The sequence below is a fragment of the Leguminivora glycinivorella genome, chromosome 8 (genome assembly GCF_023078275.1).
Source record: "Leguminivora glycinivorella isolate SPB_JAAS2020 chromosome 8, LegGlyc_1.1, whole genome shotgun sequence".
In the NCBI taxonomy this organism is placed as follows: domain Eukaryota; kingdom Metazoa; phylum Arthropoda; class Insecta; order Lepidoptera; family Tortricidae; genus Leguminivora; species Leguminivora glycinivorella.
In genome coordinates, this window is record NC_062978.1 from 26,260,242 (window position 1) to 26,285,926 (window position 25,685).

General features: G+C 36.9%; 1 protein-coding gene across 1 annotated transcript in view; it reads left to right on the forward strand.

Moving 5' to 3' along the window:
- The window catches only part of LOC125228549 (venom dipeptidyl peptidase 4-like), an 87,942-nt gene that overhangs the window by 1,200 nt on the left and 61,057 nt on the right, over positions 1 to 25,685 (forward strand). The window lies entirely within an intron of this gene.

Below are 25,685 nucleotides of genomic sequence, written 5' to 3' on the forward strand. Positions count from 1 at the left end.
ATTATATTATTGCTTAATAATACGTCGTTCTTCTTCAGAGAAAACATATCAAATTGTCACAGAAGAAAAAGATAATATGAATCTCAATATCATTTAATATGTAATTTACCTACACAACATAAAATATAAAATATTTGATGTGCTTTCTTATCTGAACTGTGTCCTCTATACATAATACAATTATTTTAATTGCTATTCGTTTTTTGTAGTTTCTGGTTCGGGCCATGCATGTTTGTCTGTCAAATAGTCCTCGACTCTGTAATAAGCCTTTATCATCAATGATTTTTTTAAGTAGTTCTTAAGAGCTGGGAGGGGTAATCTCAAAGCAGTGTCAGGTAACTTATTATAAAAATGAATGCATTGCCCAACAAATGACTTATGTACTTTACGGATACGAAACTTCTTTATGGCAATTTTATTTTTGTTTCTAGTGTTATAATTATGGATATCAGAATTCTTAGTGAAACAGTCTAAATTCAGTGAAAAAGGTACGAACCATACTTAATATTGTAAACGGGACTCAATCGCGTATAACTAAGGTTTTAAATAACCTCAGACGTTTCAAGGACAGCCTCAAATCGCTCCCAACTAGTACGATCTCCGAAGTGTACTAGTTCGTTCTTTTAGGACATTTAGGACAGTAGTACACCGAGAGAGCGAAAGACAAATTGTGCATATGACGTACAGTAACGCTCGCTCGTACTAGCCGAGAGCTGATCGGCCGTTTTCGCGCGCTCTCGGTCGGTTTCGGTCGGATCGCACGGATCGCTTTGCTGTCATTGTCACTCCTCGGCTCTTCGCTCCTTTCGCTCCCATTCTGTTGCGCGTGTGTGAGTGTACTAAATGTACTAGAGAGCAGAATCATTTGGGAGTAGTTCGGTCTAGTCCTACACAAGCCTAGTAATGAGACGAAAAATAACATGATTCCAAAAATTTTGTTTACACAAAACTCATACAGTATAGCATCCGGTAATAAAATGTTATCACTTAGGCACTGGTCCCACCGCGAGCTAGTAAACTATGAGCTATCGGCTATAAAAACGAACAAAAGATAATCACTCCCGTGCAAATAAAAGAGACACGGCGATGTTTATAGTTACTCGCCCAGCGGTGAGCTATAAACATCGCCGTGTCTCTTTTATTTGCACGGCAGTGTTTATCTTTTGTTCGTTTTTATAGCCGATAGCTCATAGCTTACTAGCTCGCGGTGGGACCAGTGCCTTTATCAATAGAAAAGCTTGCTTTTCTTACCAGCCGCTTAATCGTGCTAAAAGTGGTGGCAAAAAATGTACTTTAGTGTTCCACTTTTACTCCCAAGTCATCATAATGATGACACAAGTTTACAATAGATCATTACGATACAAGTGCGGAAATGAAGATATTCGAAACGAGATCAGTTAAATTATAACCTAACCACAAAATTAAAATTTTGAAAAAACCCCCGACCGCGACATAGTAGACCGATTTTCATGAAACATGGCTAAGAACACTCCCGACTAACTTAGTGTCGCAGTCGGGGGTTTTTTCAAAATTTTAATATTGTGGTTAGGTTATTAGGTTATTACGCGCGTGTATTGAACGACGTTTTTCAGTACATAATATAACTAGCCACACGTACGGATTTGCCCGGCGGGCACATCCGTCCGTGTGTGGCGAGAAATAGACACGGATCTGCCTGCCGGGTACCCGTCCGCTGCCCGTGCTCAGAACCAAAGGATCGGGCGCGCGTGTGTGTATGTTGTATCGGATGTGCCCGCCGGATCGTACCTCAGTTGCGCTTACAAACTGATGCACGTCGCCGAAGTCGCGGATCAGATCCAAGGCTTGCCTAGCGGACAAATCCCTAGCTTATGGCTCTTGAAAGTTTCGTTATGAAAAGTACCTAATGAACCACTGCGCGTAGTGCGAGACTGCGAGAAAAAAGCATCATATATTATTTACTGAAAAAAATTATTCTATAACTCGTGGTTACCTTTATTGTTATTATTTAGTTCATATTTTAAAAACATATTCTTAAACTTTGACTTTAATTAATTAAACAGCTAGCTAGCTCACACTAACATATTCTGCTCTAAAGTTATATTAATAACATGAGTTTGTAACTATAATTACGTAAGTTTAATTACAAGTATCAAGATGTACCTTGTAATGGTTATTTAAGGGTCCGTAGAAATCGTAGCTAGTTTCACCTTTCATACAAACTTTAGTTCTTATTTTGAAACTACGTATTTGATTAAATAACGTTATAAAACGTTGCACATACAAATACATAAGGTACTCGTGTCGTGGGTTCGAATCCCGGTAAGGGCATTTATTTGTTTGATGAGGACATTTGTTCCTGAGCCATGGATGTTTTCTATGTATCTAAGTATTTGTATATTATGTATATCGTTGTCTGAGTACATATCTGCAACACACGCCATCTTGAGCTTACCGTGGGTTTCAGTCAATCTGTGTAAGAATGTCCTATAATATTTATTTATTTATTTTATTTACAGAGAAGGAAGGAAGGAAGGTAAATATTATTCGTAAAACTGACACTTAAAATGAATTCTGACGTAATCGATGGAATCAGGCGTTACTTTGCGGAAATTCATGTTAGTTAAAATCTAGAACATTCTTTTGCTAATACGCGAATAAGTCTAACGTGCTAGTCAAAAATAAAAAACTTGACACGTATCACTCTTCTACACTCAACTACAGTGGGCCAGTTGCAGGATTTTGCGCTGTCGTCTCTTGAAGATGCCTCGTAGACTCCCTTCGGTCATGTATAAATTTTTCGCCACTCCCTTTTCCGTACCTGTATCGTACTTTTTCAGTACAAATGGGGTTCTTTATACGCACTAGTGCGAGAAGTGGTTCATTAATTTCTTATCAGGTCGAAACTTTGGAGGGCCATCTGTACTGAAAAACGTCGTACGATGATAGTTCGTGCGAAAAGGAAATTCGAAATTAATTACTTCCTTTTTTTCCGCACCTGTATCGTAATGTACTTTTGCATGAACATGAAACTGCGGACTCTTAAGTCTTAACAACCTGGGATTTATATAATTGGCCACCTTGAAGTCGCTGTGAAGATAATTATCCTACTTACGATGGGGTATTGTATTTGTTAGGCAAAGAGGTTGCCTACAAGACATAAAAAATAAGATCGCTTCAATTGACAGTCTTTACTTGACTGCTGGATATCTAAAGAAAAACCACACCAAAGAACACAGTATAATAAAGAGGATACCGTACCGTACAAAATACTCCCGCTCCCCGCTGAAAGTGCCGCCCACCCGCTCTCGGCTACCTCACAGTTACCGCCTGTCGAAAATGTGAACAGTCGACCTGTCATATTTCACTCATACAAGCATGGTACGCGTTCGCCTACACGAGCTTAGAATGTGTGCTAGGAACGCGCCTCTTTGACATATTTGATCGCCAGTGTCCGAGGTGTGCCAAGACCTTAACTATACCGGGTGTCCTTAAAACGCCTAAAACCAAAAAAAGATGATATGGGGAGATAGGGCATATCGTTAGCTATCACTAGAGAGAACGAGACCTTAATGAAAATGGTTTTTCAGATATTGGCCATTTAATAAAACTCGTGGTTAATAAAACGTAACGAAAAAAATTAAAAACGTGTATAAATTGTCGAGCGTCCGTATCAGGGCTATTTGTTTCAAAGTTAGTTATATCTTTCTCTTCCTTTTACGTCTTTCCTACTATCCTGAATGCAAACCAGATCCTACACTCCCACCCTATCTACTGGGTACTCTGGTGTCTTGGACAGGCTGCGGGGGCCTACGGCGGGGCGGCAGGGGTTGCTGCGCAATGAGCCGGTTTGCAAACGTACTTATTCTGATTCAGCGTTCGAGTCTTAGCCGGTGAGATGTGACGCAGACATATCCAACGACTCGCTGCCTCTTAGGCTGCACCATCAGATTCAAGAGCTTACAGTGCTACTTTGTATCAACTTCTACTGTCCCTTGTAATTCTAGTTTCCCCTTTTTAGTCCTTGCAGCAGGAAATGCTAGCTTGAATCTGAATCTATTGCTTTTCCATATTGGCGCGAAAGAGCCAATTGCGTATAGTTTGCCATAGGCATGCTGATTTAGGCCTGTTTCTTTTTACACAGATTGACTAAGGCCCACAGTAAGCTCAAGAAGGCTTGCGTTGTGGGTACTCAGACAACGATATATATAATATATAAATACTTATATACATAGAAGACATCCATGACTCAGGAACGAATAACTGTGCTCAATGCTCATCACACAAATAAATGCCCTTACCGGGATTCGAACCCGGGACCGCGGCTGATTAAATAGGCGGCGTGCAAACTCGCATGCGATTTTAGTTACATTGCGGTCTGTTGAGGTTACATACAATTTTTCACAGCCATCAAATACCGCAATGTAATAAAACTCGTAGGCGAGTTCTCGTACGGGCCCTTAATCGGCGCACTTTTGCCCTGCCTGAGTCTGTGTTATCGCATGAGTACAATCCCTCTGGGTCTTGGGGTCCGGGTGGGTCTCTTTAAAGCAAAAGTAAATAGGTATCTCATAGGTAAGCGTGCTCCACAGTAGCACACCTCGGACACTGGCGATCAAATATATGATAGAGCCTATAATGTTCTTCAATAAAACAATTGATGAGGTCTTCAATGATGTGTTTATTAATTGGAAAACTAACTTATTTTAATTATAATTAATACATTTCGTGAGGAGTGACATGTTATCTGTATGACGGTCTAGATCCAAGAGGCGGGGTAAGATGTCATGATTGACAGCTAGAGATTCTTAAGGGCGCGTTACACACCACGTCTTAAGGCGGATACACACTCTGCTACACCTTCCCCTTTTAAATTGAAATTTCTTTATCTTACAATGAAACAGAATGATTACTTATAATTCGTTATACAAAATTGCTGTTATACTTTCTAAATGAATAAAGTTAGCTCTATCTTATTAATACTACAGTTAAACATCTCTACACAAATCAGTCTTCAAACAATTAAACAGAATTACTTTATTTCTATATATTTGTACTTTCACTATTTTCAGTCTCTATGGTAATATTTATAAATTGTTTCACAACATTGTAATATACTTTCTAAAATTAATAACGTTAACTATATTTTCTTAATACTACTAGTACATATGAATCACTTTTCTCCCCTTTTACATTAAAAATAAAAATAACCATGAATGTTGCGCCTTCAGCCAACAGTACAGACTCCGGTGGAACACAAAGCTGCGCTACGCGACACGAGGTCGAATATGAAATGATGTTCGTGTGTATTCCACATTGTTCATATCTAAAATATTGTAAGACCTAAAGCCGTTACATTTACAAATCTTCCCTTTTAACCATATATTAGTATTAGGCTCTTTTTTAAACCACACATCTTTTCCCATATAAAAACTCTTTTAAATTTACTCGTACTATTGTAATACTTAATGTTTCTATTAAGTGACTTTTGGAATTGATAGTCTACATTACTATTCAGCGTTGGCTCTAAATATTTATGATTAACAATAGCTTTAGTTTTAATATTCCTATTCATCATCAGCTGACTCGGGGAGAAACTTGTTCCCGAGACGGGTGATGCCCTGTACTGTAACAACGCTAACCTAAAGTCAGACTTATCTTCGTGACATTTTAATAACATTCTCTTGGCAATCTGTACCCCCATCTCTGCGAACCCGTTTGACTGAGCGTATCTAGGGCTAGAATATGTGAATGTGAAGCCCCACTCTCGAGCAAATTGCAGGCATTCTCTGGAGTCAAATGGCACATGGTCTGACACTACTTCGCTAGGGATGCCCCAATTACAAAAAACATCTGTCAGGCTATTGATTATACATTTGGCACTTTTATTCGATAATAATTTAATATCTAACCATTTAGAATAGTAATCATAAATTATTAAATAACTTTTACTCTTGAATTCCATTATATCAGTAGCTATTTTTTTTAAAGGGTAATTTAGGTACTTCATGAGGCAATAAGGGCTCTTTCACATTATTTTTTTGATATGTCTGACATATAAAGCATCTTCTTACAAATGTATCCAAGTGTTCATCAATTTTTGGCCAATAGTACATATTCCTGGCAATTTGTTTCATTTTAGTTGTGCCGAGGTGCCCTTCATGTAATATTTTCATAAATTTTAAACGCAATGTGTTAGGTATTATTATTCTATGATTTAAAAACACTATGCCTTCGTCTACTGTTATTTCAGATCTTAATTTAAAGTAATATTGCAAATTATCTGACACATGCTTTTTGTCGGGCCATCCATTCTTAGTATATTCAATTAATTTGGATAATTCAATATCATTATTCGTTTCAGTAATTAATTCTTGTTTTTGCTCCGTAGTACACTGCAAGTGACTCGCGAGCCCTACGCAGTGAACCATTTCATTAATATATGGATCGTCTGAGTTATCACACTTAATATATGCACGAGATAATAAATCTGCTATGTACATGTATTTACCTTTCAAATATTTATATTCTATGTTGTATCTTAGTAATCTTAACTTCATTCGTTGGAGCCTAGGGGACGGTACTTCATGAATATGTTTTTTAAGCAAGGACTCTAGTGGTTTATGGTCATTTAATATTGTACATTTTTGTCCATATATGTAGTAGTGATATTTTTGAGTGGACCAGCACACACTAAGCAATTCTTTTTCGATTTGAGAAAAATTTTGTTCAGACGGAGTTAAGCTCCTTGATGCATAAGCCACTGGCTTTCCCTCTTGCATAAGGCAACATCCCAAACCATCCTTAGACGCATCACACTGTATTACTATAGGTATTTTATGATTAAAATTTTGTAAAGTAGGAGCTTCTGTTAATTTATTTTTAATATTTTTGAAAACATCTTCATGAATGTCCGTCCATAACCAGGTCACATCTTTTTTTAACAATAACTGGAGCGGTGATGCAATACTAGCCAAATTCGAAATAAACTTTCTTAGATAATTAACCATTCCGAGGAATATTTGCAACTCTTTTTTATTGGAGGGGCTCTTCATATTAGTAATGGCAAGAATCCTTTCCGGATCAATTTTCATGCCTTCCTCGGAAAAAATGTGTCCAAAGTATCTTACTTCTTTTAATTTGTACTGAAATTTCTTTTTATTGAAACGAACATTGTGTTCCTTGGCCCTTTCAAACACTTTGTTCAGTATTGCATCATGCTCTTCCTCTGTGACACCACATATTAATAAATCGTCACAGTACACAATTACACCTGGGATGTCACCAAAGGCAGTTTCACTGTACCTTTGAAAGACCTCCGGGGCTACCGAGATGCCAAAAGGACACCTTAGAAATTTATAACAACCAAATGGGCTGTTAAAAGTGCACAAATCGCTGGAATTTTCAGATAATTTAATATTATAGAACCCATCTGATAAGTCTAAAACTGAAAAGTATTTTTTGTTACACAATTTTGAAACTATTTCATCTAATGTTGGTATCAAGCGATGTTCTCTTATTAAAACTTTATTTAGATCTTTGGGGTCGAGACAAATCCTAAGCGAGCCATCTTTCTTTTCAACAATAACAAGGTTGCTTACGAAACTCCTAGGGTGTGCGACTTCAGCTATTACTTTGTGTTCCACCAGCGTCTTCAGTTTCTCAGCAAGGCGGCCCATCAATGCCTGCGGCACTCGTCGCGGGGGCCGAACTACTGGCTGGACTCCTGGCTGAATTCGCAACTCCAATGGCTCCTTAAACTCCCCGACACCCTGGAATAATTCACCATTCAAATTAACAATATTATCTTTGTTTGAGCACACGGCTCCATTCGTCACAGTATTAATTTCTTGTATTTTTAATAATCCTACTGTTACCAGGGACTTGAAACCCAAGATAGGACGGAAATTTTCTTTAATAATTACAAATTCAACATCAAAACTTTTTTCATCATTTTTAGAATATGTCTTTAAAGTAATGGTGCCCAGTGGGAAGATTTTGCCACCATTGTAGACCTCAATAACTGACCTTGTCTCAGACAACCTGTTTTGAATATCATCATTGACAATTAATTTGAGATCCCTTAATGACAGGACATTAATGCCTGCACCTGTATCACATTTAAATGATACCCTTTTATTTTCAACTCTTAATTTCTCCGTCCACTCATTCTTGGAAAAATCAATGGAATATACTAGTCATAATTCATGTATTTTATTATTAGTATTTGTGTCATTTGTGTTCATTTCATGAACTTGTTTGTTAGGCCTACACTGAAATGGTTAAATTTCTTACATTTTGAGCACATTTTTCCGAAAGCTGGGCAATTCCTAGGTCCATGCTCAGTCTTACATTTTCTACATAGGTAAAAATTTTTGCTGTACTGATTAGTATTATTGAAAGTCCTATTATTGTTAGTATCAGAATACTTATCTTTGTTATCCGAAGACCGGTGCACTGTGTACTTCGCCTGTACTGCATGCACCTCCGGGTTCTTCAGTGTCTTCATGTGTTCTCTGGAGAGTTCAGCAGAGCGGCATATGTCTACCGCCTTTTCCATGGTCAGTTCTTTTACTTCGAGCAGCTTCTGCTGAGTCCGTTGGTCCCTGATTCCGATGACTATTCTGTCTCGCAGCATCCTGTCCTTTTCTTTGTAGTTACAATTTTCAGCAATTTTCCTGATGGCTGTGTAAAATGCATCAAACGTTTCTCCGTCTTCTTGGTCCCGTTTGTTGAAATTGTAGCTATTAATAACTTCGTTTTGTTTTGGCTTAAAATGTTCGTCAAATAATAGTATTATTTCTTCTAGCTTCGTTTTCTCTTCTGTTTGCAATACATTAAAATACAGTTCTTGCGCTTGTTGCCCGATGCAATTGAGGAGTATAGCCGCTTTTCTCGTTTCTGTCAGTCTTTCGAAGCCCGCAGCGAGTAGAAATATGCGGAAAGATTGTTTAAACCTTAACCAATGTGTTGCTGTCTACCTCGGCTGCGTCCATTTTCGTAGTTTTCTTTTCGTTATCTTCGTCGTCTGACATTTTTAGTTTCGTACCTTAATATTTTCGTATTCGTACAGGCCGGTGTCCGCCATGTGACTTCGATCTTAATCGAATTTAATCTTCGTAATTGTTCTTCTCCGACTGCGCCATGTAATGTTCTTCAATAAAACAATTGATGAGGTCTTCAATGATGTGTTTATTAATTGGAAAACTAACTTATTTTAATTATAATTAATACATTTCGTGAGGAGTGACATGTTATCTGTATGACGGTCTAGATCCAAGAGGCGGGGTAAGATGTCATGATTGACAGCTAGAGATTCTTAAGGGCGCGTTACACACCACGTCTTAAGGCGGATACACACTCTGCTACAGAGCCGCGTTCCTAGCACACAGTCTAAGCTCGTGTAGGTGAACGCGTACTATGCTTGTATCAGTAAAATATGACAAGTCGACTGTTCGCGTTTCTGACAGGTGGTAACTGTGAGGTAACCGAGAGGGGGTGGGCGTCACTTTCAGCGGGGAGCGGGAGTGGCCATACTGTACGATAGTACTCTTTAATATACTATGACCGTAGACCGCCATCATCACTTACCATCAGGTGTGATCATGGTCAAACGTCTACCTATTCAAACTAAAAAAAAAATTGGCCTGAATGTGGTTGTTGTTTACAAATCCTCAGCGCTGTGCAAACATCGTAGGTATGTGGTTTCCCAAAAGGATCCTTATGATTGTAGTGCGGTAAGGAAACTAACTCAAGGATGTTTTGGATGGATAGTAAATTGAGGATAGTTTAAAAAAATCTTAATTTATTGTGTAGGTCACAGAGTAATAAAATAGTGGTTCGGAGTTGGTAGAGTCAGACCAAGTTAACTCTACATAGAAGTTTCTTTACACCACACGATGGTAAACATACTTGCATGTTTAAATTACATACTTTTTATCATTGTATGAAATACAAAATAAGTGGTTCAACATAAATGGTGGAGGGTAGAATAATTTTCTGCCAACAAACTGCTGTGCAGTTTGGCAGATAAGTACAAACTTTATTGTAAGTTTTCTTTTCTTATAACCAGAGATCGGAAAAATTTGCGTCATTGCTCGCAATAATGTGGACATGTCTTCAAAATTAATCAAATAATTAATCATTCTGAGGCTAAAGCCTTTGTTAGGGAACTTGGTCGCCGACTTAGGGATAGGGGCTGCGATCCGCGTTCCGGGTCGTATCTGGTGCAGAGGATTTCATTGGCTATACAGCGTGGAAATGCTGCTAGTGTGATGGGAACCTTTGGGCCCGGTACGACTCGGGCGGGTCCTAGTCAGTTTGCGCGTATGTTGTTGTTGCAATAACCCACATATGGGTAAATGACGAAGCCTGTTGCGGATAGCTTTATTGTTTGTGTGTAAGGACGACGCCTGTTGCTGATTTATGGCTGTAACCTCATGACGAAGCCTGCGTTGCGGATAATTGGTTGTAAAATATTTAGTGTTATTAATTCTATTTTTTTTTTATTAACCTGAAGTGATTAGTCAAGTTTTAATGGTCTTATACATGAGCAATGGATTAATCATTTAATTAATTTCTTACTTGACATATAATTTGATTCCTAGTCAATACTTAAATACAAAAGTTTGTTGTAAATTGGAATTATATTAGTGTAAGAATGTATAGAGATTTCTAGGGCAATCATTCACTTGCGTTATTGTTAAGGTTCACCAGTGCCTTCCAAGGGCATCAACAGACATTTGAGAGTACTTGTACTCGCCTGAGACAAAACAGTACCCACTCGACTTACAAGTACTCAGTAAGTGGAACATTCTTTAGCCTTACCACGAGTTTCACATTGACAAACATTATCGTTTAGATTATACGTAAAATGGTAACAGACCGACAGCAACAGACATACAAACATTCTTAATGAAATAATATTGTAAACAGTACTTAATTGTGTATAACTACTAAGTTTTCAACTATCCTCCGACGGTCTCGGAGCAGATTGGCTAAAGTTCAATATCTTACAGCTGTAGGTACGAGTTTTTAGGGTTCCGTAGTCAACTAGTTAGGGTTCCGTAGTCAACTAGGAACCCTTATAGTTTCGCCATGTCTGTCTGTCCGTCCGTCCGTCCGTCCGTCCGTCCGCGGATAATCTCAGTAACCGTTAGCACTAGAAAGCTGAAATTTGGTACAAATATGTATATCAATCACGCCAACAAAGTGCAAAAATAAAAAATGGAAAAAAATGTTTTATTGGGGTACCCCCCCTACATGTAAAGTGGGGGCTGATATTTTTTTTCATTCCAACCCCAACGTGTGATATATTGTTGGATAGGTATTTAAAAATGAATAAGGGTTTACTAAGATCGTTTTTTGATAATATTAATATTCTCGGAAATAATCACTCCTAAAAGAAAATAAAGTGCGTCCCCCCCCCCTCTAACTTTTGAACCATAAGTTTAAAAAATATGAAAAAAATCACAAAAGTAGAACTTTATAAAGACTTTCTAGGAAAATTGTTTTGAACTTGATAGGTTCAGTACTTTTTGAGAAAAATACGGAAAACTACGGAACCCTACACTGAGCGTGGCCCGACACGCTCTTGGCCGGTTTTTGTAACTACCCGCACTTCGTCCTGACTACACATTTACAATATTAGGTATCTGTAAAAATCGTGAAAGTTTAAATCAGTGTTACATACTTATTATGTAGATTCTCTCCTATTTATATTAATATCTTATTTTGTATGGATTTAGGAATTTATAGAGATATCTAGAGTCAGCCAAGCTGTTGGCAACAATTTTGACAGCCTCAAATTTTGATGAAATTATGACGTTTACTGAAGAGGCGTGGCTGACAAATGAGGAGTGTCTTTTCAAAAGGATTTATTTCTATAAGTCAACAAGGTTTATTTCTCTAGGAAGACATAGATAAAAATAACCTCTGTTGACTTATAGAAATAAGTCCTTTTGAAAAGACACTCCTCAAATGATAACAAAATCGTTGCCATTTAATTTTGACATGGCTAGGGCACCCTATACTTTCTTGCGTAATTGTTTAGTGTAAGAATTTATAGAGAATTCTAGGGCAATCATTCACTTGCGTTATTGTTAAGTTTCACCAGTGCCTTCCAAGGACATCAACAGACATTTGAGAGTACTTGTTCTCGTTTGATACAAAACAACTTGCTTACTCGATTTGCAAAAGTTAGAAGTAAGTACCACTCAGTGGTACTTACTGGTACTGTACCAGTGTCGTAAGTGGAACATTGTCATGGAAGAGGTTACATGATTTTATAAATTGTTTTGTATTTAAGTGAAAAAATAAAATCGTAGTAGTTTAAGTAAGTAGGGGAAAGGGGTATGAGTTCTTAACTAACCCTATTATGAGTTGTAATTACTTTTCGTGCTTTTTTTGTAGCGACACCGAAATCGGGCATCTGTCATTGATGAACGAAGTTAAATTGAATTCTTAACTGTTTATTTCATTTATTTCTATTTTTGCAGCAAAATATTATTTCGTTTAATTCTAAATGCACGTAAAAATCGTGATGCTTTAAACAATAAAGCATGTTATCGCAAAGATAACAAAATATTCATATTGTTTTATCCAGTACGTGTTTATTTACTGTCCAAATGAAATCATTGTTTTCTCATAGTACCTACTAAGTAAATGACAAAATTGAAACCTGTCTATTTACATTTATTTGGTTACTTCTAACTGGATTATTCAAATGAGTAAATATTTTTAGTAAAACTGTGGGCGAATAGAGTTTTTGACCGCCAATTTTGAGTTTTTTCTTCGTTACACACAATATCTCTGGAGGTAAGTACTAAGAAATCGAACTTCTAATGAACAAAGCTTCAGTTTCTTGGGTTTAACAGTTGGGGCCTTAAATGTTCAAGCATAGTTATTAGTTACCTAAGTACATCATAAAGTGAAAAGTATAAAATCCATTATTTATGGTTGAAAATTTACAACGAAATTAGGCCGAATAGGTCTATCCTCTTGGGCTCTGCTGCCCTCGTACGAGTACCTACATAAGATTTGAACTTTTACAAGAATAAATGCACAAAAATTTGCCAGGGATCCACGAGGCTATATATCTCTCTTTTCTCCATTTGATAATATTTCTACGATAGTGTAATATCGGCCCTAAAATCTGAGGACAGATTTGAGTAGATCAAGAAGTTGATTCACCCAGGTAACAGAAGGGAATCGAATAAAATGTATAGGTACCATAACATTTTTTATTGCAAATTATGCATAATATCAATTAGGTACCTAACTCATAATGGCTTGCTTGTGAAGAACAAGACACAAGTTTCTGGTAAGAGTGAAATAGTAATCAATAACCATCTCTACACATTGAAAATTTAAAACCACATTCTCAACCACTTTAAGTATTCACTAAAGTAGCTACGAAGTTCCACTTGAGAAATTCGCATACGATGCATCTTTAATATGGGACTGAGTGCCGAAGCCCGTTGAGAATAGACTGAGAGGTCTGTTCGAAAGTGCACCTAACGTCAAAATCACACATTACTCCTGTGTTCCCAAAGAGAGTAGGCTGGGAACATGAAACTAAAGCTTAACAATTAAAGCTTTGAAAGTAAAAGAAAATTTGTTATTGCAGTGACAGGTTGCTAGCTCATCGCCTATATCCACTTTTATCCCTATATGGGCATTATCAGAATTTGGGTCCCAAAATTAGCGTAAGGCGTTAACAAAAATTAAGTCGCTGTCAGTTTTGTGACGACAATGAAGCATGAAATTTCAATAAAAATATTGTTTTTGTAACATTGTCTTCGGTTACCGCGATAGTTACTCATGAAATAAAACTATGGAAACGGACTAAATCGCGTATAATGAATTTACAATTCATCCCGACGTAAATATTGTTTTTGTGTTAATTACATAAACTTTAAGCGATGATCTACATTCAGAAATGAAAAAAGTTAATTTTCAGACAAATTTTGCCGTCACAAAACTGACAGCGAGTTAATTTTTGTTAACAACTTAAGCTCATTTTGGGTCCCAAATTCTGAAAATACCCATATCCCACAATCGACTTCTACAGACACCGACAGGCAGAATATAGGTACCTATAGGAAATGACTTGCAACCACAGGGTATCGAATTCAATTTATAAACTGCAATACTAAGGTAGCCCTCTCTTAACAGTGTTTTTCCTTGTTTGTCGAACGAATTGTTCTTCCGTGCCCACATCCCATCAAATATCAGTTAATAATGTACGTAATATTGGAACACAAACAAATCGGGGAGGACAGTCAAAGGAATAATACATTAAGCGGAAAAATAAATATTACATATATAATATATGTAGTATCTATTCAAAGTCATAATCAATAAAATGTTTACACATTGTTGACTGTGTCGTTGAATTTTTCTATCTGAAATAAAATTTTCGTGAAAAAGTTGCTCTGTAGGGCTAGCACATAATTGTCGCGAGAGTATGTCGCCGCGAGATAGATGACACGTCTTTGTCTGATTGTATTAATGACATAAGGACGGGTAGTCTATCTCGCCGCGACGTACTCTCGCGACAATCATGTGCTAAATAGCCTACAGTAGGTACATACATTGGATCGAGTATAATATGCATACCTAGCATATACCGGGTGTGCCTAAATCGACGCCAAAATTGAAAGAGGTGATGACATCTCATTGGCTATCACGTTAAGTGAATTAGACCATAGTGAAGATGTCATGGTTCTTGAGTTAGTTATTATGGGACTAATGATGAAATCGCGAAAAACAATTTGGTAGTTTCATACATTTCGGTTGCCGTGATGTCGCTCATATCTATCTATGGAATAGCCATTTTTTGTCGCGTAATCTACATTTGTCCCATACAAATAGCGGCTCACTCCGCGATTCTATCGCCGCGCTACAATTACATGCTGGGGACGCGAGTTCGCAGCCCATTCAGTGGTGATGACTTTTGCGCGGCGCAATAGAATTCAATGTCGGCTGCTCGCGTGCGTCCGTTTGTTAATGTGGGTAAGAATTTAAAATGGCGGCATTTTGTGAATATCAAACGAGCGAGCCTTCTGTACTTGTACCTGCTATTATATATTCTGTGCCCAAACTAAAATTAGTTAATCATCACCTCAAAAGTCCCCGTGCAAAGTATGACTGGCCCTTTTTATTTCGCCAAGCATTGTTATTGGTCAATGGCCACATTGCATTCAGATTTATATCAGGTGTAGTCCCCAAGGTGATCTTCATTGGCCTAACGAGAGTACAAAAGATCACCCGGGCTAACAAGTGACCTTAAAGATGCAGTTGCTAGAGTTATTGCAACTATTTTGGTGCAGATGACGTAAATTGGGAGCCCGAATCGGGACCTTTAAATAGCTTGCTGAGAATTTCCTACCATATACCTATTTAGATCTTACGAGTATGTTACTGTCATAGAGCTTGTTGAACATGGTTCGCAAGCATTCTATAAGATAGTCTATCGTTGTCCCGTACAGACGCGAATTTTCTGCAAAATGGCTAGCGTAAAGCGAATATTTTTCTGAGGCAATGTGCAGAATTAACACAGAAAGATGATCGCCTGTAAACGCAAAAAAATCGCAAAACACAAAATATACCTACCAAATGCGTTTATACAGCACAGCCCAAGGAACTCCTGTATATTGGTTCAATTTTATTCTAGCATGGGTACCGGGCTAGCAATCTTTTGATTTCTTTCAATCCCTTAATTCTGACTCTAAAACTTGAGCAGTTTCATGCGATCTGCCTATCCCTTTTGGAAATTCAGGAGTCCATGTACCTATAACGGTTTGAATACATGCATTTTGTAAAAAATATGTAGGCACTGTTCATGGTCAGATTTTATCGGATTGTCTATTCCATTTCAATTTAAACAGGTGTAATTAAATTATGACGAGGTGTTGTGACTTTGAATGAACGTCTGCATAATAAATGGCCCTGTCAAACTGCTGATTAAATACTTAATATTTTATTTTTATTATTGTACGGAACGGAGTTTTTGACGCTTCGTTTTTTCATTGACAGGATCACGTGATCATCTGTCAGAAATAGGTGATCACGTGATGCTTTCCATAGAAATGAGGCGCAAAACTCAGAAATTTAATATGCGCCTCACGCTCCGGCCCGAAACAGGCCTAGTCTAAAACGATCACCTAGTTTAAGTTAAGACCTCGTCCTCTAATTTTAATCCTATATTGAAATTCATCCAGAGCGCAGTCGGATCAGCGGTAAGAGCGTGCGACTTTCAATTCGGAGGTTGCGGATTCGAACCCCCCCTCGTACCAATGAGTTTTTCGGAACTTATGTGCGAAATGTCATTTGATATTTGCCAGTCGCTTTTCGGTGAAGGAAAACATCGTGAGGAAACCGGACTAATTCCAGTAAGGCCTAGCTACCTTTCGGGTTGGAAGGTCAGATGGCAGTCGCTTTCGTAAAACTAGTGTCTATGCCAATTCATGGGATTAGTTGTCAAAGTGGTTCCCAGGCTCCCATGAGCCGCGGCGAATGCCGGGATAACGCAAGGACGATGATGATTCGTCAAAAAGCCAGGCGGCAACTGGGTGTAATAAAAACGCCTCGATTTTTTCTAATTAATTACGACGATAGGGTTATATCGTCGTAATTTGGAAGATAGGTACGTAGAAAGATAGTGTTTCATTGCAGTAACGCAAATTGTTATTAAAAATATTAAGTAGCTTTTAACTAGGTTCCCAAAATGATAATAAAAGAGTGGCATTCAGATGTTCGTCTAAGTATGTATAGGTATGTAACTGAACGCGACTTTAGTAACATTTTATGTCCCCATGTCCATTTCTTTCCATTAGGTATTGTAGTACCAAGTATTTTATTTAAGCACCACTTCTACGTTATAATATAATATTACACTGCAACCCGAAGAGTCCATTAGAAGACCCTCAAAGGTAATTAAGGTATATTAATTAGGTTAATTACTTTTCAGGTATAATGACAGCCCATCAAAAACTTTATTTTGAAATATGAGCCAAGTTCAAACTATTTCACCGTAAAAACGAACGACTCAAATTTTAATTATTTTGTTTGCCAAGTATTTTCTTTACAATTCGTAATATTGAAGATTTTTACTAGATCTAAGGGGGTCTTGTTTATGTGGATGAGATGTTTTTCCAACCGATCACTCTCGATACCTCTATTTTACTTATCTTTTTTCACTTATAATTGTATGGAATTAATAAAGCATTTTATTTAATTATAATATACTTTACTGATGTCATTACGACTATTACGAATAGTGCGCACTGTAAATCTAATAAATACTCTACGTCCTCATTCACAGTTACACTTAACGAACTTACCTCACAGCGGAGTGACAGTCAAATTGAATTTCGCTTCATCACTAATTTCATAGCCATCGCAAACCGTGGCCTCCACGAGCTTGGCATCGACTTGTCATGGACATTCTCAGTTTGTGCTTAACTTTGTATGCATTTCCTTTGTCCTGGCATATTAGTGCGAGCGAAATGAACAAAAGGTAAGTTACGCAGCCGTTATTATTTATGTCAATTGTCATCGTCAAGCTCGAGTTAAGTTCTAAGCTTAGATTAAAGTTCAGTGTGAACTTAAAATTTAGTAAGTGTCTATACGCCCTGAAGTACTTAATGAACTTACCTTACTGTTTTGTAATTGGTTGCTCAACTAATTAATGTTGTAACTACCAGTAAATGTACAAAATATTTCTTTACGTCGTTTTAAACACCTAAAAGTATCGTGTATATGTATTGTATCCGTATGTTTTATGTGTGCTACTAGATTATAGTTCAGTGTGAACTTAAAATCTAATAAGTCCCTCAGCGTCGAACAAGGACGTTCGAAGTTAGACTAATGAACTTACCTCACACCGGAGAGAGTCAAACTCGATTTATCCCCATCACTAATTTCATATCCATTGCAGACAGAGCTTCTGAGATCTTATTACTAGCTTTTGCCCGCGGCTTCGCTCGCGTTAGAAAGAGACAAAAAGTAGCCTATGATACTCTCCATCCCTTCAAATATCTCTACTTAAAAAATCACGTCAATTGGTAGCTCCGTTTTGCCTTGAAAGACGGACAAACAAACAGACACACACACTTTCCCATTTATGATATTAGTATGGATAGACTGATCGGCGATTGACCCTAGTTACACTTGATGGAAAGTAAAGACAGTCTAGTGGGGACGTTTATCGACAAAAAGAGGCCAAACCTTTTTTTTCTTGACCAAAGCATGAAACTTGGCACAGTTGTTCCTTATATCAAAATAAGCCGATTAAGATCGGGAGCCTTCGGGAGCCTCCCCCCTGGGGCTCGGGAGGGGGGGTCAAAGTACCGCTTCATCCGGCTTGCTTTGAAAAATTCTAACATAGCCCGTTTAGTTCATAGGTCATGTTTGGTATCGTTTTCGAGTAAATCAATAACGTAGAATTCATTTTTGGTACTAAAATTATAATTTAATGGTAAATAAAATAAAATAAAATTAAAAGTTTGAAATTTTCATCTATGATTTACAAATTAAAGTCATCATAAATGTCAAACTGTTTGCTTTTTCTACAAATGAAAAATATGATATGAAAGCCTATTTAATATAGATTATTAATAATATAACTTTTACCCACCTTTACTAACGTTAAGTTTCATAAAAAAAACTTTAAGCCGCGCGGCGTCGGGACGCCGCGAGCGTAATTTTAAAATACCTTTATTTTAAAAAACTCTATTAGAACCCGTTTAGCTATTAGGTCATGTTTAGTATCGTTTTCGAGTAAATTAATAACGTAGAATTTAGTTTTGGTACTAAAATGACCATTTAATGTTAAATGTAATTAAAAAAAAATTTAATTTTCTGTGAGTTGCAAATTCAAGTCACGATAAATGTCAAACGGTTTGCTTTTTCTATAAATATAAAAATATGATATTAAAGCCTATTCACAAAGGATAGTACGCGTTCACCTACGCGAGCTTAGACTGTGTGCGGGGAACGCGCCTCTTTCATATATTTGATCGCCAGTGTCAGAGGTGTGTGCATAAATAGAAAAAGATTCATTATTATTGACTCTGGTGTCGACAACGGCAACACTCGGGTCGGACCACACGATCTAAAGACCGACTGTACCTGTTATTTATTCATTGTAGTGAATCCTGAAAGAAATTTATATAATAGTATTTTATACAATCGTGATATAATACAAAACTTTTCAGTCGAGTACCATGTGTAGTACGGTACGAGAGTGAAAAGCTTAATTATATCACTATTGTATACAATACTTTTTCTACGAGTCATCATCTTCATCATCAATGGATGGAAATATGTATCACCATTCTTGCAAGTTAAAATTAATGTCAATAGAGTCGTTCACCGTTGTATCAACATCGAATTACCTAGCAACCAATTGTTTGTAATAACCGTCTCTGATTGGCCGATAACGCGACAGATAAAAAAAATGTGTTTCAGATGCAGGAAAATTTGCTAGGTATCGCAAATTAGTATAGAAATTGTATGAAGTTCTATTTTTGAAATTATTATAGTTAACTAAAGTCAATTATAATGAGCTTATTATAATTGAGTCGGAACTGCCATAGAGTATCCAACACTGAAAAGTTAGCACTTATAGTTTAGTCTGTGGTGTCCTAATTGACAGATTACTCATACTCATACTATACATTCCCTTCACAGAAACATAGCTGGGTACATATGGAACTGCATAAAGAAGGCTCTACCCTCTTTATGCAGTTGCATCGGTTTTTGCAACCTGATTTACATTTACATCTTGTAACTTCTAAGCATATACTGGCCACTTCAGTGTTGTCTGACCAGTGTGGTACCCATTCGTCTCCTTCTTCCTTCCATCCCCAAGAAGACGGACTTGGCAAATTTTGGTGTGGCACCAACGCCTGACTCCAAACAAGAACGCCCTGAGTCCCATTTCTCAAACTGAAAGTTACAAGTTACAAGCGGAAGTCTCTTTCCAACTTGTCATATTAGACATTGACAACCAGTTGAAAATTGTAACTTGTAGCTTCGAGAAATGGGCCCCTGGTACACTGTGCGCAGTATATGCTGATCCAAGGCAGCCTCTGAAGGAGGTATGTTCTCCAATTGTCGATCTTTTCTGGTACCTAAAGAGGTAGGTACTTCGACCACTCATTCACCGTTGCGCAACGACTTGGTCTGAAACAATATGTGCATTATCATTTTAGAGTCTACAACTATCAAATTACAACTTTTTGGTGGAACACGTAACCTTCAGTTTTACCCACTTACGATACGTACCATAGAAAATTATTACAAACTTTAGTAGAATCTGATTTGCCTCTGAATTTGCTCCATCTTGTAATAGTTTGACACCTTGAGTGGCCTGGCTAAGCTTCAAAGCCAAAAGAAAACGTTTCTAGATTAGACATAGTATGGGATAGGTACGATAAACGCAGCTTGAAACGATCAACAAGGGAGAAACATGGCCACCCAAGGCTTCAAACTATTACGAGATGGAGCAATATCATAAGATAGGCTAATCAGATTCTACTAAAGTTTGTAATTATTTTGTATGATAGGTAAATGTGTAATAGTGAAGGTGATCCACCAAAATGTTGTAATTTGATAGTTGCAGAATCTGTTTAAATAAAATGACAATGCACATATTGTTTCAGATCAAGGGTCCTTACGCAACAGTGAATGAGTGCCGGAAGAACCTCTTTACTAAAAAAGATCGACACTTGGAGAACATACCTCCTTCCGAGGCTGCCTTACTTCATAATATACTGCCATTTGTCTAAGACTGGGGCTAAAGACATGCCAACCACACCCTTGCTGCCGACGCATTAGGACACCACGGACTCCACTGCCAGTCTATTGCTGGCCGAATTTTGTGACACACTGCACTTAACGATTTAATCCGCAAGGCTCTCGGCACAGCGAACATACCGACAACCCTCGAACCTGTCGGCTTGTCAGCAGCAGACGGAAAGCCGCCTGATGGTTGCTCGCTTTTGCCTTGGTTTCTGGGACGACCCTTGGCGTGGGGCGTGACCTGTGTGGATACCTTGGCTCCGTCCAACGTCTAACGCTCGGCCCAGAAACCAGGGACTGCTGCTGCAAAACGCCCAGTTTAAACGCGCAAATATGCATTTTTAAAAATTAACTACATATTTGCGGCAATTGCATTTGAAATATTTGGACCATGGTCATCAGACACCAAGCATTTCGTGAAGGAGGTTTCCACCAAACTTGTCTGGGTGTTTGGTGACATACGCATAGGCTTTTACATCATATTTTTTATTTAAAGAAAAAGCAAACGGTTGACATTTTTGCTGACTTGAATTTGCAAATTATAGATGAATTTTTGTTTTAATTTATTTCCCATTAAATTATAATTTTAGTACCAAAAATAAATTCTTTGTTATTAATTTACTCGAAAACTATATCAAACATGACCTAATAGCTAAACCGGGTCTAATAGAGTTTTTAAAATAGAGGTATTTTAAATTTACGCTCGCGGCGTCCCGACGCCGCGCGTCTTAAAGTAATTTTTTTGTGGAACTTAACGTTTGTGAAAGTGGATAAAAGTTATATTTTTTATAATCTATATTAAATAGGCTTTCATATTATATTTTTTATTTATAGAAAAAGCAAACAGTTTGTCATTTATGATGACTTGAATTTGTAAATCATGGATGAAAATTTCAAATTTTTTAATTTTTTTTAATTTTACTTACCATTAAATTATAATTTTAGTACCAAAAATGAATTCTACGTTATTGATTTACTCGAAAACGATATCAAACATGACCTAATAGCTAAACGGGGTCTAATAGAGTTTCTAAAATAAAGGCATTTTAAAATTACGCACGCGGCGTACCGACGCCGCGCGTCTTAAAGTAATTTTTTTGTGGAACTTAACGTTAGTAAAGGTGGATAAAAATTATATTTTTTATAATCTATATTAAATAGGCTATCATGTCATATTTTTTATTTATAGAAAAAGCAAACAGTTTGTCATTTATGATGACTTCAATTTGTAAATCATGGATGAAAATTTCAAATTTTTTAATTTATTTTATTTTATTTACCATTAAATGATAATTTTAGTACTGAAAACGAATTCTACGTTATTGATTTACTCGAAAACGATACCAAACATGACCTATTAACTAAACGGGGTAAGTTAGAATTTTTCAAACCAAGCCGGGTGAAGCGGTACTTTGACCCCCCCCCGGGCCCCAGGGGAGGCTCCCGAAGGCTCCCGATCTTAATCGGCTTATTTTGATATAAGGAACAACTGTGCCAAGTTTCATGCTTTGGTCAAAAAATTTAAGGTTTTTCAATAAACTCCCCAACTAGTCGTAGTCCGTTTTCACATTATCCGATCCTATATCGGATCGGATGTCGGAAGGATTTCAATAGAAAAAAACAAGATGGCGCCTGTAATGTGTGTGATTCAAAAAATCCTTACGAGCTCTCTTTGCTAGCAGAATGAAAAACTCTTAGTTTCACATGTTTCGTATATATATATTTGGTATGTATAGTTATATGTATGTATATGTATTTGTAAATTATATGTGTACTTATGTTTAGTTTATTTAGTATTCTTTCTTTTATTTCCTTTGTTTTGATTCTACTGTTGAAATTGTAGCACCGCTCACAGTCTCTCTGCTTAGCCTTGAGGTTGACTGGTAGAGAATGCCTTAAAGCATTAAGTCCGCCTTTTGTACTGCAAGATTTTCTTTTGTGCAATAAAGATTAAATAAATAAATAAATAAGAAAAATTGTTTAGAGAGCATGAAACAAATTACAACTATAAACAATATTATATACAATTTAATTATAATATTTTGAAGTAAATATTAGAACACGTTACACCACAGCTTAATTATGGGTCGTAACTGAAATATCTGTAAATATTTTTTCCTCCGTGTTTTTTAAACCCCGACGCAAAAACGACGGGGTGTAATAAGTTTGACGTGTCTGTCTGTGTGTGTCTGTCTGTCTGTCTATCTGTCTGTCTGTCTGTTTGTCTGTCTGTCTGTCTGTGTGTGTCTGTCTGTGGCATCGTAGCTCCTGAACGGATAAACCGATTTGGATTTAGTTTTTTTTGTCTGAAAGCTGAGTTAGTCGGGAGTGTTCTTAGCCATGTTTTATGAAAATCGGTCTACTATGTCGTGGTCGGGGTTTTTTTCAAAATTTTAATTTTGTGGTTAGGTTATTTAATACTACGTCGGGGGCAAACAAGCATACGGTCCGCCGGTCACCGTCACCTATAGACGCCTGCAACTCAAAGAGTGTCACGTTCGTGTTGCCAACTAATAAATATTATTTTCCCCTCACTAGCTCGGAAACACGTGTTTTATCCTTTAATACCAGCGGGTAAAAACGCATTTTATCCACTAGTGGGTAAAGTAATTTGACCTTGAATAAAGTCAAATTAATTGATTTAATATTGATAAAAAACCGGCCAAGAGCGTGTCGGGCCACGCTCAGTGTAGGGTTCCGTAGTTTTTCGTATTTTTCTCAAAAACTACTGAACCTATCAAGTTCAAAACAATTTTCCTAGAAAGTCTTTATAAAGTTCTACTTTTGTGATTTTTTTCATATTTTTTAAACATATGGTTCAAAAGTTAGAGGGGGGGGACGCACTTTTTTTTCCTTTAGGAGCGATTATTTCCGAAAATATTAATATTATCAAAAAACGATTTTAGTAAACCCTTATTAATTTTTAAATACCTATCCAACAATATATCACACGTTGGGGTTGGAATGAAAAAAAATATCAGCCCCCACTTTACATGTAGGGGGGGTACCCTAATAAAACATTTTTTTCCATTTTTTATTTTTGCACTTTGTTGGCGTGATTGATATACATATTGGTACCAAATTTCAGATTTCTAGTGCTTACGGTTACTGAGATTATCCGCGGACGGACGGACGGACGGACGGACGGACGGGCGGACGGACAGACAGACATGGCGAAACTATAAGGGTTCCTAGTTGACTACGGAACCCTAAAAGTAGGTGAATCTAGTAATAAAGATGATTTACCACCTGTGGAACTACTGGAATCAGTGATAAACGCATTTTTTGCGTTTTAGTTTCCTCGCTATAGTGAGGGGAAAAGTTTTGACACACTCGGGTGCAAATGTATTTTACTTCTCGTGTGTTAAAAAACTCGCAAGTTCAGGATTCTATTCTCGAACCACTCGCTTCACTCGTGGTTCAAATACAACTTTGCCCCCTTGTATAACAAATAACTATTTATTTGTACTTATTACGAACAAGAAATATGCTAGCAATAGTAGCAATAAGTAGTGATAAAAACCAGACATGCAACATGACAGCATCTGTTCCTTATACATTGAATTAGGTTCTAATGAAAGGAGGCGCTATCAGCATTGCGATACAGCGAGGAAATGTCGCCAGTGTCCGTGGTACAATGCCTGAAGGGCCCATTTTAGACATTAGCTAGCTTTTAAGTTTAGTCTTAGTTTCTTATACATATATTTATGTAAATGTAATTAAAGAGTAAAAATGAAAGGAGTAGATGTATTTACAGGATGAACAGTTCCCAAAAACTTTGTACATAGCCACGTCAGCAAATTTTAATTGATCCTATTTTGTTATCAACATTTAGTAATATAAGTCGACTTTCATAAAATACTTATATACAGGATAATTGTTATAATTAAGAAAATATAGATACTAGAGAAGCTTAATGACGAAATACAACTTACAAAAAATTTCAATTAATCAAAAAATATAATATTTATACATGTCAAAAAAAACCTTAACTAAAAATAATTACAAACAGTAATTAGTCAATACCGCTCCGCACCGCCTCCGGTGCAAAAGTGCCCATAACGCTTGTGGCATTACCCCGTTGGATCAAATAAATCTTGGTAACAAAATAGGAATAAAAACAAATGATTTAACTTTTGCCTTAATTTTTGTACAAACTTTTTGAGAACTGATGTTATACCTATACAATAGTACCTATAAGTAGATAATAACATTTTCATACCGCACTCGCAATGAAAAATGTAAGTACTTATCACTAAGTATATTGGTATGTAAAAGAAAACTTTCTTTTTTGCATTACTTTTATGCTTTAGGTATAATTTGTTCGGAAAAAAGAAGATTCATGGAATATATTTTTCCCCTCACTAGCTCGGAAACACGTGTTTTGTCCTTTAATACCAGCGGGTAAAAACGCATTTTATCCACTAGTGGGTAAAGTAATTTGACCTTGAATAAAGTCAAATTAACTGCTTTAAAATTGATAAAAGTAGGTGAATGTAGTAATAAAGATGATTTACCACCTGTGGAACTATTGGAAGCAGTGATAAACGCATTTTTTGCGTTGTAGTTTCCTCGCTATAGTGAGGGGAAAAGTTTTGTGTTACACTCGGGTGCAAATGTATTTTACTTCTCGTGTGTTAAAAAACTCGCAAGTTCAGGATTCTATTCTCGAACCACTCGCTTCGCTCGTGGTTCAACTATAGAATCCTTTCACTTGCTCGTTTTTCAATTCCACACTCGGCGTTAAAATACAACTTTGCCCCCTTGTATAACAAATAACTATTGTACATTCTGTGATTCATTTTTTTCCACACATACCCGACATAAGTTATTATTATATGATTGGTACAATTTTGAAGGTAATTTGTATACCATTCATTTTATAGGCTAAATTATTA